The sequence below is a fragment of the Pteropus alecto genome, unplaced genomic scaffold (assembly GCF_000325575.1).
Source record: "Pteropus alecto unplaced genomic scaffold, ASM32557v1 scaffold25, whole genome shotgun sequence".
Classification (NCBI taxonomy): Eukaryota; Metazoa; Chordata; class Mammalia; order Chiroptera; family Pteropodidae; genus Pteropus; species Pteropus alecto.
In genome coordinates this window covers 15004870-15024828 of record NW_006441955.1, presented here as the reverse complement: position 1 = coordinate 15024828, position 19959 = coordinate 15004870, and the positions used below count along the sequence as shown (strand labels likewise).

Here is a 19959-nt window from a genome sequence, read left to right as displayed (position 1 = left end):
CAGCACTTCTGTACAGAGTGACTCTTGCCTCAGCCTTCACTCCAACAGCGTCTCCCTGTAAGTCCTGGTGCCCCCTGTGCACAGCCGAATCGGCACTGGTGCTCAGAGTGAACAGGTCCGTCACTGCAAAAATCCAGTTGCAGACATGGCCCCTTTAAGAGGCTTTTGCTGTTGCCACTGCCGCTGTCTCTGTCTCAGCCGCTCAAGACCAGCAGCCCCGCATCCTCACCCCGTCCTACTTTCTGCCGTTGCAGGGTGCTTTCTTGGATTTCTCCTTAATTGTATGGCTTGTTCCTCTAGATTGCAGGGAATTTTTCCTTGTTGCTGCTCCTTGTTTCTGTCACAACTTTGATCTGGTCGCCAGAGGGATGAACAGAGCCTCTATCATCTACACCATTTTTTTCGGTCCACCCCTACTTTCTATATCTAAGATCTTAAATTTATATGCATCACCTCATTAGAGTTACATCAAGACCAGCACATTCCTTCCATCATTTCTGTTGTAGTTTTTTTACATTTATGAAACAAGATGAAAGAGATGGTCCACAGACTTTTCAATTCTAAGCAGTAATCTGTAAATGATCAGAAAAAACAAAAACAGATGACCACTGTTCTATGTGAGTTGGAATTTTGCTATTCAAATGGCTAATGCAGAGTACTACATTAACTAATAAAATGAAAATTAGGTTCTGGTTGTATGAGAGAAGAATACAGTTTCACTTGGCACATGTTGCTGATCCCCTTAAGTTGCAGGGAATGAGGGATCTATTAAATTCTTCCATAAATGTATCCTGTGCTTCAACTTTGTGATGGGCATGGTTACAATGTGAAATGACCGACTCAAGGTGAGTCAGTGACTGGACTGTAAATAGGAAAATTTCAGACCTCCTAACTTCTAAAACAATGGATTTGTCATTCTACCTGGCTGCCTCATTTTTTTATAATCTAAAATAATCTTCCAATCTACTGAAATAAATTTCCTTTTTTGAAAAAATAAAAAAAGTATTCTATTTTTACCCTCTCCACTGTATCATTTATTTACCCTAGAATGTGAATTTTCCTCCTAAATAAAAAACATATTTTCCTGTTAAAAGTAGAGTTTGAATGGTTAAAAACGCCAGCTTCTAAATCTCCTTCTAATAAATGAAGGGCCAATTATTCTTATGAAATATTATGAATTTAGTAATATTTTGCAGACATTAAAAATGTGAAAAGTCAGCAGTCAGGCTAAGTGAAAAAAAATTATTTCAACAAAGAACATATATAGATATAGAAAGATATCACAGAAAGGTGATATACTCAAATTTTAACAGCAATTATCTTTAATGAATGGAATAATAGATGATTTTTACAGTTTTCTGTGTGCTTTTCTGAATTGCTATAATTCTGTTTTGGGAACATACATACTTTTTAATGACATTGTATTGAGTACCTACTATGTGTCAGATACTATGCTAGGTACTTTTTATGTATTATTTCTAATCTCACAACAACCCTATGAGTGGGGTATTATTATTCCAATTTTGAAAATGAGGAAACTGGGGTTCAGAGAGTTAGGAAACTTGTCCACCTTGTTAAATTTAAGAGGAGGAATACAAATATGGCTCCCTTGCCTTCCCTTCTCTTCCTTTTTCCCTCTCTCCCTCCCTCCTTTTCTTTTTTTCCTTTTTTTTCTTTCCTCCCTCTATTTTATAGTATGTATTGAGGACCTATGGTATGCCAGAATTTAACCTAGTACTTAAAAGTATGGAAAGTGACACGAAAGAGAAAACACAAGATGCTCTGGGGATGTATCTTCAGCAGAACATAGGGAGGGGACTTGGAGTCAGAGAAAGCCTTGCAGAGGAAGCTACTATTTGAAAAAGAGTAGAACTGAGCCAGGCACAGAGAAGGAGAAAATTTATTCCAGGCAGAAAGAACAGAATGTTGAGAACTCAAAATCTACCCCTTGAGGAAGTAAAATGAATCCAGGATGACTTAATGACACACTACCAATTCCAAGCTAAGCTATATATGTATGTATCCATGTACATGAACATGCATGTACATGTGTATCTGTGTATGCATGTGTGTATGTATTTATATATAAATACATATAAAATACCCTCACCACATTTTCAGTAGGCCAAGTCCCGTAGAGCAGGAAGGAGGTAAGGAGTAGGTATCTCCCACTGTCGCTTTCTCCTTACCATCACCACCCCACCCCAATTAAAGCAAGCCGCTCCCCTGCTGCCCCTTTTTATTGGAGCCCACTCTTTTTAATACTGATTTCCAGATTTTCCCGTTTAACTCACAACAGCAGGAGTCACAGCTGGGTTCAATCTCTACACCAACACCCCCACCCCAGTTTGGAAAAAGTATTCTAAATTTAAATTATGTAGCACCAAACTAAAAATGGCTTAGAAGGAGAAATAAACATACCTTGTGCTGGGCTCTTGTTAGATTTCACAGGCACGAATCACCCCTTTTTTTCTAAGCATATGTAGTCAAATGATTCTTAGGTGATAAAATAACCACCTCCAAGTTCACATGAGAAAAAAGTGTCTGTTTTTAAATGACCATGGAAGAGGTTGAAGAGGACAGAAAAAGAGTAGGGAGTTAAGTGATGACTCATGCAAGATGCATTTGGGGTTCTGAGAATGTCACCCAGCTCTAAAGTTAGTACATGCTGGATTTTTCTTCATCCCATTTCTGAATCAACCAGTGAGAAAAGTTAGACAAAAACAGATAAATCAGAAGCACCAGTCCCTATTAGATGAGACACTTTCCCAACCTCCAAGTAATTTCCCCTTTCCAAACTTCATGAGTTTCCTCGTCCCTAATCATTTTAGGGTTTGGAGGCTGAACTTGACCAGTGGTCCTCAAGCTTTTTTGTCCTTGGCACTTTTTGTATTTAACAATAAAATGTTAAGTTCTTTTTAAAATTTTCAATGAAACGTAATAGACATACTGAAAAGTGACCAAATCATGTGTTAGCTCAATGAATTTTCACATACCGAATGTACCTAAAAAACCAGCAGCCAGATCAAGTAACAGAACATTACTTACCAGCACTGGAGTAGGGAAACACATCTATCCGAAAAGACTGAAAAATAGGTCCTAGTTTGTTTGTTTGATTTTAATAGAAAATGTGGGGTATTTCCACAATTGGGTAATGCACCAATCAACTGGTCACCCTTCAGTCTTATGTCACAGTTGAGTAGAGCTATTTATTGCCCTGACCTAACTCCTAGAACGATCCTAGTGTATATGCGATAAGGATAGAGAGTCTAGTGCATGAGCGCTCAAAAAATATGAGATGTATGAATAAATGAATTGAACTTGCATTTGAGAAATTGAAGACATGGACAGTGACATAAAGCTCATGGGTGTAACTATGGGTGCAAGCACAATAAATAATCCTGCATCCTTGGAAGGATGTTGAAAAAAATACCTACTCATATATAGTAAAAGGTTGGGTAAAAGCTATGGTATCAAGTTTTCTAGAACATTTTGTAACTCAGTCATTCATATTTTGTAAACTTTAGAATCAGAAACTTGAGAGGTAAGAGTTGACAAATCCAAATTATAAAAAAATACAAAAATATTAAACATTTGGATGAAGGGCCAGACTCGGGAAAATGAAAAAGTCTTTTAGTATACATATTCTCTGGAACAAAGCAACATAAATTTGCCAGCATTTCAGAGAAAATATGAGAAAAGAAGATACTGGCAAGCTTTGAATAAGCAAAGAACAGTAACTAGAAATCAACTGTACATACACCCCTTATTATTTACATAAGATGTTTAAAATGTCATTGGTATCTTGGATTTTTTATTCTACTGTTTTTGTTTTTTAACACAGTCCACATTAAAACACACACACACACACACACACACACACACACACACACACACACACACACGGTATCACCCAACTGTCAGTTATGAGACAGTGGATTGTAGCAAATTAACAGTTCTGCTGAGGGCAATTAGAAAAACCAGATAAAATCCAAAAATATCTGTTTGAAGTACTAGGAGACCTACTGATTTGTCAGGATTTGAGAAGCCAGATCTTAGAGAGATGAGAGGCTCATGGATATAAGTCTATCTTCCTGAAAGCCCATTTCCCCCTACAGGGTGTTTGACAATTCTTGGCATGGAGCAAGAAGTTGAGAAGCCAGGCAGAGGGCAGCCACTAAGAGACAGAACTTTTAATACTCAAGGGGCTGCAGAGACAAAAAGTGGAATTCAGAACTGAAAAGGTACATCTTAGAGGGATTCAGAAAAGTGAGTCTGACATGTGCTTTCTCCTTGAAGTATTGCTAACAGAGTTGCACAGAACAAGGGGCACAGAAGCCAAGGAGAAGGCGATAAGGAAGAAAAATAAACATTTTGCAGAGTGGAGTTTTCAGCAAACTCACAGTTGTAGGAAGACAAAAACTGGACATTAGGACCTGCCAAGGGAAAACATGCCAGGCTCTCAGTCAGTACTCCTCCGGGCCTAGGATTAGGGAAACCCAGAAGCAAGCCAAACCTTAAAAGTCTGCAAAATGGTCTAAATTACAGTGCTTGATTGGATTTTAGTGATCTACTTTCTATGATGGCAAAAAGTGAGGTAAATACTCTCAGAAGGGAGATGACATCATCCAGAGCATCTTCATACACAGTGTTGGACATTTAATGAAAGACTGCCAGGCACAAGAAGAAAGGGGACCAAGAAGAAAAACAAAAATATAAACTGACAAGTGACCCGCACATTGGCATTATTAAACATGGCCTTTAAAATAACTGTGCTTAATATATTTGAGGAAATAATTGACAAGATGGAATATCTATTTTTTTATATAATCTAACAAAAATTCTAAGGACCAAATTGAAACAATAAACTTTCTGCAGCAAAAAAAGAAAAGTCTAAAACTGAAAAGTACAAAACAAAATCAAGAAATTAACAGATTCTGTAATAATAAATTAGGAACAGCAAAGGGAGCTGATGAGCCCTAAGAAAGCAAAAAATAATCAAACTGAAACAGAAAAAAGAACTAAAAGTGCAGAAAATAAAGTAAATATGTGAGGTAGGGTAAAATTTCTAACGTAAAGAGTCCCAGAAAGGCAGGAACAGAGCAGAAATAATATTTGGAAAATACTAAAATTATCTAAAATATGTTCTCTAACCATAATAAAAGTAATAAGCTAGAAATCAATAGCAAAAAGATAACTAGAAACCCCCCAACTGCTTAGAAACTAAGAAGTACATTTCTATATGACACCATGGTTCAAAAAATAATTACAATGGAAATTATAGAGTATTTTAAACTAAATGATAATAAGAATATGACAAAACAAAACTTGCGGAATGCAGCTAAAGCTATGGTTAGAGGAAAATTTATAGCCTTGAATGAAAATATTTGTTAAACAAAACCAAAATTCAAAGACATAAGCTTCCATTTCAAGAAACTAGAAAAAATTTTAGAAAATTAGAACCAAAGAGTATAAAAGTAAATAATAAAGATAAAAGTAGGAACGCAAGAGATAGAAAACAAATATATAATAAAAAAAATCAAAACAAAATCAATGCAAAAAAGCTAGCTATTTAAAAGGATTACTAAGTAAAAAGGATTACTTGGCAATATACATCAAAAAACTGAGATTTACCAGTATAAAAAAGAAACGTCAACATCAGGAATGAAAAATAGGAACAAGACCATACAAAGTATATACATTAAAAAGATCATAAGAGAATATAAAGAAAAACTTATAACAATAAATTTGCAAATTAAGATGAATAAACAAATTCAAAAAAAAAAAATCTCAAGTTACTAAAACACAAAAAATAGAAAAGTGGAATAAATCCATTCCCATTAAAATAAATGAATCCATATTTCAAAACTTCCCACAACAAAATTTCCAAGCTCAAATGTTTTCTATAGCAAATTAACTCTTCCAGACATTTAAAGAATAATTCCAATCTTATAAAACTCTTTCAGGGAATAGAAAAAGTGGAAATATTTTCTAACTTGTTCTGTAAGTTCAGCAAAACCTTGATGTTAAAACTGGGCAAAGGCACCACAACAATAAAAAATTATAGGTTAATCTCTTTTGTAAACAAAGAGATTCCTCAAAATGAAAATTAGCAAGTCAAATGCAGCAATATAAAAAAAAGATAACATATAATAACTAAGCTGAGTTTATTCTAGAAATGCAAGGTTGGTTTAACACTCAAAAACCAATGTAATTCATCATATTAACAGAGTAAAATAAAGCAATCAAGGATCATCACAATACAGATAAATAGTTAGTAAAACTCAGCACCTGTCCATGATAAAAACAGCGCAGTAGGGATAGAACTTTCTTACTCTGATTAAAGAAAAAAAAAAAGTCTATATAAGTCTTACATCAAATATTGTACTCAATGATGAAAGATCAATAGCTTTTCCCCTAAGATGAGGAATCAAGGTAAGGATACTCAGTCAACACTTCTATTCAACATTGTGAGAAAGAGGTAAAGTAAATATGTGAGGTAGGGTAAAAGTTCTAACATAAAGAGTCCCAGAAAGGCAGGAACAGAGCAGCAATAATATTTGGAAAATACTATTGATGAAAGATCAATAGTATTTTCCAAATATCAAGGTAAGGATACTCAGTCACCACTTCTATTCAACATTGTGAGAAAGAGCTTAGTGCAATAAGACAAGGGATTTGAAAGGAAGAAATAAAATTGTCAGTATTCACAGGAAACCAACTACTTTCCACAGTAAACCGCTCCCTAAAATCTAAAAACTATTAAAATCAATAAGTGAATTTATCAAAGTCATTGAAATAAGGTCAACAAATAAAAATCAACCATATTTTTATATCCTAGTATCGAAAAATTAGAAAATGAAAATTTTAAGTGCCAGGTACAGTAGCAATAAAAAAAATAATTACCGGTGATGACATTTTTTAGATTATTTATAGTTCTACATCCCAGTATTTCTTCCTTTAATGAGGGCAATTTATGTTCAGCTCAATCTCATTGTTGTAGATGGTTCTAATTTTTTAAAGAATCAGAAATATAGAGCTGAATATAAAAATTCCAAAAGTTTTAATGTTGGCTTAAATTCTTTTAAAATATTAAAGAAGCCAAATTAAAGTCACTTTATAAACTCTGAGCAACAAATATACATAAATATAAAACATATTTTGTAATTCCCTGCTTAGTATCTTAAAATTAAAAATAAAATAATCTACCTAATACAAAATTAAACAAAAATAGGTATGTAATATACCAACTATAAGTAAAAGAGAAATGAAAGAAAAATTAATTAAAATAAAACAATATGGATTTCAATAAATAAATGATAAAGCAAAACTATATCAGAGGTCATAATAAAGTAGTCAGACACATATACCTGTACATACACTAAATGAGACAGGTGTGTTGTACTGAATGGAGTCTCAAATACAAGTTTTGTCACTGTGGGTAGGTGATGTTCTGAACAAAATTAAGTACAATCTTTCCTCAATTGACACCACATTTTTAATCCTGGAAATTTCAGTGTATATGTAAAACCAATTTATGTTACAGGCTCAGAAAAGTATAGAGAGTTCTCACTCACCTCTTCAGCAAAACATTTCAAAGCTGCACAAGCCATGGGATAATTCATTATGGGACGGAATGGTCTGGAACACTGCAGTACATCTAGCATTTCTGGTCTCTGCCCAGTGAGTGCTTCTAGAGCCCCTAGCATATTTCCAGTGTGTCCAGCGGGAAGTAATACCATGCCCATTTGAGAACCACTAGCATACCAAAATGTAAGCCCAGCTGTATCACATGCTAGGCCTGAAATCCAAAAATCACTCAGCCATTTACAGATCACCTCAGCCAAAATATCATTGCCTCAATCCACCCAGTCGCAAGAAGTAACAACAAAAATCCTGGAAAGAATCTGAGTTCTCCAAAAGTGTCAAAGTATTCACAACGGTTAAGAAAAAACACAACATTTTTGGATTTTCTTAGACTTATTTTGAGTTACAGACTGGGGGATGAACACCAGAGTCTTTTTTAATATTTAAAGCCTAAAAGTCTCGATCTGACGATCTTCAAACTCCCAATCAGATTCTGCAATAAATTTCGATTAAAAAAAATCAAATTCTTTCAGGTACCACTAGCATAGAACAATGTTCCAATCCTAGTTTTACCATATTAAAATATGTTATCCATAACTTCGTTTGCTCACAAAATGTCATGTTTGCTATTTTGATATAGAAAAATAACAGAAAAAACTGAAGAGAACTATTTTGCCCTGAACTCTAATAGAAAAAAAGAATCCACCTATATTTTCAAATTCTCCACTCTTCTCCTTTCATATCTTTGCTTCTAAACTTTGTTGCATAAAATACTCAGAGAACTTAATAAATAAAAGAGAAATCTGGAGCTGAACAAAGAGTTAAAATGCCTACTTTCCAAATAAACACAATCTAGAAAATTAGTCAAAAGCTATCATTTTCTAAGGTTCACATTCCCCTTTTACAATAAATAAGTTAATTCTAATAATAAATGTTAAACATTTTATTAAAAACTCTTTAATTTTGCCATGCTTGTTCTCAAGCCCTCACCTACCATGTGAGTGAATGGTTTGGGAGGTAAAATGACCTGAGTTTAAATCTTGGCTCTGCCACTTATTACCTATGTGTTCCTGAACAAAATTCTTAATCCATTTCTTAATATGTAAAATACCCCCTACTTTACGGTGTTGTGACAATATGTAAAGTCCCTTATAGACAGCTTTTCACACACTAGTTGTTCATTAAATAGGAGCTATGGTTGTTAGTATTATAATTAGCTGTCATATTTACCAATACCTACTTAATAACTCATTCAACTATTTTCTTCTTAGTGGTCTCATACATAATTTTTCTTTTCTGCCTTGCAAAGCATTTTGAAATATCTTGGGTAAATGTTATACAAAGCCTCATCAGACTATCTTAAGACAAGATATAACAAAAACAGGGAAAATAAAGAAAGACACTTATTAAACCACATAAATTCAACATTTACTGAACACCAGTCATGTGTTGGTAGCTTATAAAAATTCAGTTTCTCCTACCAACATCCTGGGTATTTATGTGCCCCTGTAAACCTCTCTACATTTCAACTGACTCTCTTTTTTAAGTCTTTGCAAGGAGAGTTGACTTCTGAACAAGTCACAACATTTTAATAGTTTTTCTGTAGTACTTTCCAGCACAAAGACTCTAATTTTTAGTATATTTATGTTTCATATTCAGGTCACCAACTGGTCTTTTGGAACCTACAAATAGCTCTCATGGTCTGGTTACCATGGTCACCCCTTATCCTCAGCATGCACACACGCACCCCCACCTCACATAGTAGTACACTCAGCTCGTCTCTGTCAACACGTACCCACTTCCCAGCCCTGAAAGGATTCTCTAATCTCTAAAAAGATCAACTTGGAAGGGGCTCGGAAGAAAACAATAATTTGTAATTTGTCTGGGGGCTTAGACCCCTTTGAAATTTGAGGAAAACTACTGATATTCTCCTCACGTAAAAACAAAAATGGCCATACATATAAAACTGCATTTCACAGACTCGTTGAAAACCAAATTAATGAAGCAATTATTTCAGTGTTTCTCAAACTCTTTTGACTGGGATTTATAGTGAGAAATAGAACTTGACATCAATACAGCCCATACCTACATACAAAAACAAATAACTAAAATATGTTTCAGGCAGCAATATTTACCCTTACCACATGCAATGGTTTCTGACATTTCCTATTCAATTTCATCTTCCTAAATATTTCTTGAGATTCACTAAATGGTTTTCTTACCATCTACAATCTGAAGAACAGTGATCTAGTCTAACATTTCTCCATATTTGAGATAAGGAAACAGATCTAAAGATATAAAGTCATAAGTCACTAAGAAGTTTGTGGCAGAACAAGCCAGAACCTAACTACTCTGACTCCCAACCAAAGGCTTTTTCCAAAACAAAGTGAAATAATTCTAAATACCAACTCATCTCAAAAAAGCAGCTGGGGATTTGAAGCTTAAAACATACTGATACACTGAGAAATTGAGAATGTTTCAATTTCAAACCACACTGAATATTAACCTTAACCTGAGCCTGCAATTCAGGCACTTTTAACTTTTTCAAAATCATGCCCTGGGTCTAGAATGACATAGCATATAAGCAAAATTTTTCTTTCCAAAAACCTTTTATTCCTGTGTTGTTCCTGAAAACAACACAGGAGAAGCCAACATTCTCCTTACCTTCGTTTAAAATACTTTGATTACACACACAGGTTTTATTTATCCATGAGAGGCTGGCTTAAAAACAGCCGAGGATAGGCCAAGCCCTCTCTCCCCTTACCATGCCTATGCACAGCTGTCTTCTTTTCTGCTAAGGCTGCTTAATTAAAATTACACATCAAAACCACATAGATTAATACGTGGATATGAATGGTCCAGAACCTATTAGATGTTATTACTACTAACCCCCAGCTACCCTGGCCCCTTTTAAGGCCTCAATTATAGACAGTGGGGTGGCTTCAGAGCCTTCATTACAAACAGCTTGGTAGGTGGATAGATCAGTCTCCCAACTGGCATCAGGATGGGTGGTTTATTTGGTTTTGTTGTTTTCTTTAATGTGAAATAAACATCATTGCCCATCACTAGGTGGGAATCCTATAAAAAGCTAGAGCGGCTGGGGACAGGTCTGGAGAACGCCCAGCAAGCAGCCCTGCGCACAGATAAGAGGCGGCTTGAGGCCTGTGTTGTTGCACAGATCACTCAAACAACTTAACTCGGGCGCGAGCAACCTGGCCGCGCGCTGCGTGCCGGCCTTCACCTGCGCAACCCAAGCCCTGGTGCCCAAGGGCAAAGTGTTGGGCCCTCCCTAGGGCAAAGTGCTGGGCCCTCCCTAACGCAAAGCGCCCAGGGAATACCGGGTGAGGTGCAAACTGATGCGCAGTGGCTCCAGGGCGAGAACCAGGAAAGCGCGCGGGGAAAGGGGGAGGGGTCAAGCAAACACTAAAATTAGCGCTCAGGAAGCAGCGGCGAGGCACCGAGGCGCGGAGATGGCGTCCTCTGCCCAGGCGGCCGCCCCGAGCTTTCCCCAGGAGGCTGCCCCCTCTACTCAAGCCTGCCTGCAGCCCCCAGACCAGGCGCTGGACCAACGCGGCAGGAATGAAGGGCTCCCTACTGGAAACAGGATCTGGGAACACGTGTAGCCTCCCGAGACCTTGGGGTCTATCGCTCCTCCCCCAACTGCGGCAGAAAAATGTTAAGGAGCCTCCGAATTGAAAACCCCAGAATCCTCCAGAATCCTTGTGGTTGAACTTAAAAATGTGGTTGACTCGTCTTCAGTGAGCCCTTTCCTTTCCTGAGTTTTCATTTAAATCTGTTTCGCTCCTCCAACATACCTCCAACGGAATTAGAGTGATGGGGCGGGGGGTGTTGATGTATCAGGGATCTAGGGGGTGGAGGCTGACGGAATGGAAGGAGTTTGCATCCGAATCTCTCTCTGCAAGATAAACCGTTCTGAAGGTCAGTGACGGCTCCCCACTGAGTCTTCCTGAAAAGATTAATGTTCATTAAGGGATTCTCAGTCAACGCTTTTCTTTTTCTTCTTGTTTTTTTAGTCAACGCTGTTCTTGAGAACATAAACTGTGTAAGTCTGAAGTATATCAGATATTCCAATTCCAATAATGCACTGAAAACCTACGTATTAAACTACTGTGAACATTCCTAACATAAAATTACCAAAATCCTGGTAGCTATCATAAGGAAATCTGAAATGGAAATATGTTACTCAGCCAAGATTAAATGAAGAAAACAAAAATATGGTTATATTTAGTAGCACAAAAATGGAAAGTTGAATGATACAGTATTTGGAAACCGTGCCAAACATTTTAAAAGTCATGTCTATTACATAACTAGAATTTTTAAACAATATGTGCACAATAATCCTAAATCAGTCATTAACATAAAGTAAATATGTCCGCGGAGTGCCATCTCATCCCTAGACTCTTTCAGCCTCCCCTCTGCAGTCGGCCCCTTACCTTTATTTTCAGAATCTTTCATTCTCTCCTTCCTCCCTCTGCTGCAAATGAGCAGGAAAGTCTGGCTGATTCTGCAACCCTGACTTTGGATTTGTCATTCACAGTCAGTCTGCGGTCTCAGGGGGCGAAGTCCCTCAACGGAGGTGCACCGGGGCTCTGATAATTGCATGCAAGTCAGTGTGCGGGGTTATAATTTTGCTTATGCTGGAGCGGAAAGGATAGGATGAAGGCAGACGTAAACACAAATTCCAAAACATGGCATGGAACTGGATCTGGAGCTTAGACATGCCTTTCCTTCCCTTAGGTTAGGGAACCAACTGTTTTTGCATCTCCTTGTCTCTGGAGAGATTTGGTTCAAGTTGAAAGGGAAATGTCTGTACCATGCCCCAGGCTTATTTTCAAATGGAGACCTTAACTTTGGAGGAGGATTAAGACCCCTGTGCTTTGTTTCCTCTTACATATTCATTCATTCATTCATTCATTCAAACATTTCTTTTACATCCCTGTGGCCCAGGCTCTATGCTAAGAACTGGAGACACAACAGTGAAGGGGACTAGCCTCAGTCCTCAAACTCCCCCCGGACAATACAGAGGCATACAGAACAATACAATGACCTGTGATTGCTGCATGGACACAGTTTACTGAACCCATTTCATCCAGGGGTAAGTCAATACTCAAGGAGGCTTTAGTGATTGGTTTTAAGGCACTGAATGGCTGAGTCAGAAATGGGTATGAGGAAACCATTTCTGAGAGGACATGGAAGATTTGAGTAAATCTTTCAATCATCCAATTCAAGTTTACTTTCAATCATTACATGACTCAGATTCCTCCCTACCTCCCTCATGTGACATTTGTGCCATACTTGTTAAGGATTCAGGAGTGCAGAAAACAGACCAAGTCCCTGTCTTCGGCTATTACATTCCAGTAGGAGGATTCAGACAGACAATCAACAAATATAAACACATAGTAAATGTCGATGAATGATGTGAAGAAAAATAAAGCATGTTTATGAGGCAACAGAGGTGCCATTATAGATAGTGTAGCCAAGGGAGGTGATTTTTAACTTATTTTACAGAAAACTGGCCAGGATCACTACAGTCCTTTCCAAACATCTTCACTCTGAAGTTGTTTTTTTAAGTCTGGATCCCTCACAATCTCCGCTGTTCCAAGTGTACTCATTGATGGGTGGTGTTTCTTCCCCCATTATACAGATTGCTAAACTGATATCCAAAAAGATTAAATGACCCAATCCAGGACTTCACAAAAATAAATACACCTACCTATTGCTCTCATTCCCAGAAATTGCTGGGTTAAATATAATATTGACATGGAAAATTTGCTGGAGTAGAAGTTGAGACAAGAGGATCGAAGACCTATCACTATCACTATTGACTGGTGTAGAGCAGGTGACTTAGCCTCCCTGGCACCAGCTTCCTCATCTGTAAAGTGGAGCTAATCATATCTGCCTTGTATATGTACTGGGCTATTCAGAAGATCAAAAGGAGAACAGATGTAGTGCTTTGTAAACTAAGCACTATATAAATGTAAAGTACAATTATCAACATGCTTGGGCACATTTAAGAGAACTAATTGCTAGTCAGCGTTCACCGGCTCAAGAGCCCAAGAGTCAAAGACAGCTATAGAGTAAAAGCTGTCATGGCCACTAGGGGTCCTGGAGTTGACTTCTAGCTGCCGCAATTTAAAGAAATTTTAAATATTTGGTTTTTGCTCCCATCTTTCCTTGGCAGTGGGTAATTCCTCTCTGCTCTTCTTTGACAACACGAGACCAATGAGGGAAATCCGCCTTCATTAGAACTCCTCGCTGGCTACCAAATGAGCCATGTTGGGCCATAAATCACGTCAAAGAAACAGGCATCTCTATTTCAAAGGACCAAATCCAGGAGAGCCAAAATGTGCTTGTAGGAGCACCTTTAGAGGCTGAGGGAAGAGGCTGCGGTGAGACTCCACCATTTATGCACTCTTTCATTCAATAAATATTCATCGTGCCACACGTTGCTCTGAACACTGGGAATGGCACAGAGCTGAACAAAACATTTTCTGTCCTGGAAGAGCTATGGTCTCAGGGCAAGCGGGTTCCACAAGGTACACTGATTTGCTGAATTAGGCAGAGGAATGCCAAGGCCTGGGCCTGCACGGTGGGGCAGGCACTCTGAAGCAGGAGAGACTGCGTTCAAACATGGGCTCTGCCATTTACTGGCCCTTAGAATAAGTTGAGACAGGTTCTTGCACTTCACTAAGTCTCCATTTCCTGACCTGTTAGATGAAAATAATAAGCGTACCTACCTCCTAGGGTTGGGTGAGGTGCAAACAAGTTACTGCATGTAAAGTACACAGCACACAGCCTGATACATAAAGGGCTCCATAAATACCATAAGACTAATATTAGTACCGTGTGATCTAGGTCAAGTTTACCCCTCTGTGCCTCAGTTTCCTCATAAAATGCAGAAAATACTAACTAGCCTATAGGGCTATTGTGAGAATTACACATCAGGAATAATATAAAGCCCTTAGTATAAAGAAGTAACTCACTCCCTACCAGCCTCGCTCCAGGCCCTTTTTAATCAAGTAGAATCCCAGGGCAAAAGACTGTAAGAATGGGAGGAGTGAGGAAATGGGAGAAAGGTTGCCAATTACATTAAAAAGGAAGTAATTTTTATTTGAGAGCATGATCATTTCTAAGGGTAACGGCATTTTACCTAACATTGCAAATTACAAACAAGAAAGTTGGAAGAACTGCATGATGAACTCCATTTTCAAGTACATTCTGCTATATTTGCTTTACTGCATATCTGTTCATCTATCTCTCCACCCTCAATTGATAGTTTATTTTTAAAATTAAGTAGAAATAAGTTTGAAGACCTCTTCAAATAAAAAGAGCCTTTACTTTTCCTCCTGACATAATATTTATAGAAGCCTTAGACCTCCTGATTCTGTGGCCACTTCAAGCAAGGTCAGGTGAATTTTCAGCAGCTTTGTCTTGCCCCACAGTAAACCTTAAGGCCACACCTACCTGAAGGACAAGGATGGACTCAAGCATTGGAGCTTTCCAGAACAAAGCAGTGTCTCTGGCATACCCCACACTTCAAATAAACTTGTACCAAGGAACATTATAAACATGCACTAACAGAAATGATGCTCCATCTTAATAACTGGGCTTACAGAAGGCTTCAGGCAGGCTCCACTGACAACCAAGTCCCGTCACAGCTCTACACAGTCCTTGTCTTGTTAGATGCCACTTCTGAGTCACTAGACTGGTGAGTCATGCCCAGTAAGAGAGGCCATTTTGAGAGCAAAACCAAAGAGAATTTTCAAGAACAATGAGTGGTACCCTAAACTGAAAAACAATAAGGCTTTTTATTGTCCAGTAAAACAAAAATGAAAGGAAAAAACTGCTGTAATAGTGGGTTAAACTTCCCAGCTGTAAATTTTACTCTGATGAAAAACTGAGGGGGGGCGGGGGAAAGCTTATACATTCCCTTGGAAATTTGAGAACAAAATAAACTAGAAGGCTATGTCTCAAATTAGGCAGACTAATGACCTTTCAACCACTTGCCTGGAACGTCTTCTAGCTTAGTCCTCCATTCCCAAAACATGTCAGGGTGGGGTGACAGAGGGTAACGTCACCTGAACCACCACATTGGGTCTTCCTCCACCCAGCCAAGCCTCTGTTTGGTTTGCTCAGAGCATCCAAGTGGCCGTAAAAGATGTGAGATAGAGAGAAAAACACTGCCTACTGGTGGGGAGGGAGGGGGTGGAGATTTGTGATTAGGATCACCACAGAAGGCAGCACAACTCTAAGAAAAGCTGAGAAGGCTCTCATGAAGCCAGGCCATAGGCAAGTGAAAGAGAATTAACATATGAAATGCCTACTATGTGCCACACAATCTTTTTGTCCTCATCATTGTACATTGAGAACTCATTATTTATTCTTTAAAGCAAGGATTTTCACAGCATACTGCCTAGGTTTGCATTCCAGCTTACTAGCTGTGTAAATTTGGAAATGTTACTTAACCTCTCTGTACCTTGGTTTTCTCATTTGTAAAATGGAGATTGTAAAACACGATTATTGTAAGAATTAAATAAAATATGTACAGGTTTAGGACAGTGGCTGGCACACAGTAAGCAGTGCGTACATGTTAACTCTTGCCATTCCATCTTTTTAGATAAGAAAAATAAAGCAGAAAGAAGTGAGATGACTTTCCAAAGGACACATAACTAAAAAGTAGCAAAGCTAGGGTACTTCTTGTCATTCACTTCTCACAACAACCTCAGGAGAAAGAGGATATCATGTTCCTTTTAAGGATGAGAGCTTGGAAGCCCAAGAGAAGCCTAGTAACTTGCTCACATCAGAAGCTGGCAAATGGGAGAGTTAAGATTTAAAACCCACATCTGATGACTTTAAAGCCTTGTACATCCCACTGGGCCAGTGGGTCTCAAACTTGAGCACACGTCAGAATTACTGCAGGGCTTGTTAAAACACAAGTTGCTGGGCCCCACCTCCAGAGTTTCTGATTCGGTAGCTCTCGGGTAGGGCCAAAATTTTACATTTCTAAACAGTTCCTGGGGGTGAGGATGTCGCTGGTCCAGAGACCACACTGGGAGAACTACTGCTCTACAGTCATGTACCTGTAGGCAGAACAGGTAGTAGGAGAAGGAATAGCACCTAAAGGTTGTAGGTCAACAAGGTTACTCCAAGAGCTTAGAAAATATACCTTGTATTTTACATAGTCTTTCATATTTATAATCTCATTTGATCTTTCTAATATCCTTGGGTAGTGATCATTAGTTCTATTTAGTGTGATTTGTTTTTAGGGGCAAATGGCTAGAAAATGGCAGTAAGGGATGAAACCACAGATCACCTGGCAAGTGTTCTGCCTTTTCCTGGAAAGCATTATCTGCTGATGGAGACTGACTGTCATTCCAATCTGTGTCCTCTCAGGGAATATCACAGCTCGGTGAGGGCTCTGCACCACAACAGGGTTTGGGGGAAGTCGTTTCTAATGGGAGGAACTCAGGACCTGTTTTCCACCATTGTGTCAAGGACTACTAAGCAGGTCTACTGCTCACAAAATGTGTCCATCGGCTGTTCGCTCCCTTTTCTATAACCTAAAGGCTTTGGTAGCTAACTAAAATATGGATCTTGAAAAAGGATGGAAGCATGTGGGAGTTAATTTCCACTGAGCACAGCTTGTTCATATTCCCGGTTAGAACCACTTACACGGTTATGTATATTTTTAAAAGTTGTTTGGACATATAAGCCAACAAATGATTAGCATCCAGAATATTTAAAGAACTCTTACCAATGGATAAGAAAAAGATAAACCACCGAATTAAAAAAAATGAGAAACGACATGAACAGGCATTTCAGGGAGGATCACACATGGCTGATATCCACGTGAAAAATCTTCAGCTTTATTATTTATCAAGAAAATTCAATATAAAACAACCCTGCAGTACTGTTTCACGCCCATCAAATTAGGAAACATTAAAAAGTCTGACAATACTGAGTATTAGCAAGGTAGTAAGGAATCAGGAATCTCATACATTACTAGCGGTAACTAAATTAGCTCAAATACACTCAAGTCAACTTAGCAACATATACCTTTTAACCCAATAACTGTCCTCCTAGGTATTTATCCTATACTTATAGTAACAGGTGGTCAGACTATAAATTTCAGACTCGTTCTCTTTGGAGATATATGTATCTCCTAAAGGATTCATTCACTACAAACATATTTATTGAATGTCTGCGATGTTCAGGACACGGCATTAGGCTGAAAAGATGCCTGGAGTCCCCGGAAGCTATGCAGCCTTCTAATGAAAAAGGTGGGCAAAAGAAGGATGATGATGTGGAAGGCTTTCTGGTTGGTCCAGAAGAGATGGCTGCCCTGCAGGAGCTTCTAGCCATGGTGTTTTCCATAATTCACTGAACCTTTCACCCTCATGGTATAATATTTGGGGTGTGATCAAATGGTAGAAGATCTGGACTAATATTAATAAAAGTAACAACCACCACCTTATGAGCCACTACATACCAGGCATTTTATGTATATTAATTCATTTAATTGTCACAGTAACATTATGACATAGAAATTATCTTTATTTTACATGTACTATATAAATAAGCTTTAGAAAGATTTAGCACCCTGATAAAGATCACACAGCTTATTAGTGTGTCACCTATTAGTGGCAGATTCAAATCATAGTCTGTCTGACACCAAAGCATATGCTTCTAGATGACCAAAGTGATGTTGACATCCTCATGAGAAGTTCAGGCTACCTTTTTTAAAAAGCAATAAAATTGGAATATGGATTTCTTCCATTGCATGACATTTATTAATTTTACTTCTCCCCTCCATGAGTAGATACTGGAACATGTCTATTTTGTGCAGCGAGACCTGGCAGAAAGGGTGCTGTATGGGTACTCAGGCCTGAGTCTGCCACTCACCAGTCATACGACCTCCTGCAAGTCACTGTCTCGTGCTTCATCTTCCTTATCTGTAAATGGGGAAAATAAATACCATCTTCCCTCCCTCCTTTCCAAGGGTGCTGTCAAGATCTAAACATGATCTTGTAGTCGACTTATTCTGTAAACTGTAAAATATCATGTAACATAAGATATTATGATGACTTTATCCCCAGGTTGTACGGGGGAAGTAGAGAAATGTAGTGGGCAGCCAAGATCCTAAGAAAAGAGAGAGGTGTGGCATGGCAATGGATGAACTCTAGGAGAGAAGCAGAGAAGAAGAGAGGAGAGGATGGCTATGTATGCAATACAGAACTGGTTTTAAAAACTATAAAATTAGGAAACTTAGTCTAACTCAATTTAATACAGTGCAATATCCATTTATTCTTCTTTTGTAAACATTCACACAACATCTGGGATTACACTAGACATGTAATTATCACTCAAGGAATATTTGTTGCAATTCCCAACCTATTCAACTGTTTAAGCAAGCTAAAGAAACAGGATGGTCAGCCTTCGGCCCTACTAAGTTTTAGCAACAGTTCTGGATGCCAGTGGGAAAGGAATTTAATTGGTGCATTGACAAAAAGTAATCACGTATCCTTGGAAAGCCAACAAGAGGACAATGCCGATACAGAGTCTCCCTAACTACCAACAATAGGAAAGCTTGTTTCTAATGCAATAAACAAATATTCGAAAAATAATTATTGCTGCTCTTTGTCAAATTTATTTTTGGAATGCTTACTATGTGCCAGCACTGTACAATTACTAACTCGCTAATTCATTTAATCTTCAAAATGTCCCTGGGGTGGGAGAGTAACGACTATATCAACAGCAGGGCCCTAGTGAATCTAGCTTCTGTCCTGGAGCAGGTCGGCCATTTTAGAAATCAAGGACTGTCAGATTCTCAGAAGAAGACTCCTCAGATGATGGAAACAGATGAAAGGACAAGATAGGACGCACAGACAGACACACACACACACACAGAGACACACACACACAGAGACACACACACAAACAGATATCTAGAAAGTTCCAAACCCTGACTTAGCGTAGTGGAGATCCAAAAATGACGCAGATGAGAACCTGTCCATGTGGAATCTACAATATCAGGTGAACAGCAACAAATACCCTCTGAATGATAAGATACTAAAAGAGAGGTTACAGGTGGCAGGAACTCCAGGAAAGGCTTCACGGCAGCGATGACATTTGTACTAGTCTTGATGGATGGGTAGGAACTGGCCCGGCTGAGAGATGAAGGCATGACCATTGCAGATAGAGAGAAGGCAGTGAGCCAGCAGATCATGTCATGTCCCGGCTCAGAACACTTTAATGGCTTCCCAGCCCACTGAGAATAAAATCCAAACTCCTCACCATGGCCTACCCAGACCTTCACCGAGGCCCTGCTTCCCTTACTTTCCCTGTGCTAAG

General features: G+C 38.4%; 1 protein-coding gene across 2 annotated transcripts in view; it reads right to left on the bottom strand.

Moving 5' to 3' along the window:
* Positions 1-19959, bottom strand: part of DNAJC6 (DnaJ heat shock protein family (Hsp40) member C6) — a 126102-nt gene that overhangs the window by 104982 nt on the left and 1161 nt on the right. The gene's annotated exons all lie outside the window — the stretch shown is intronic.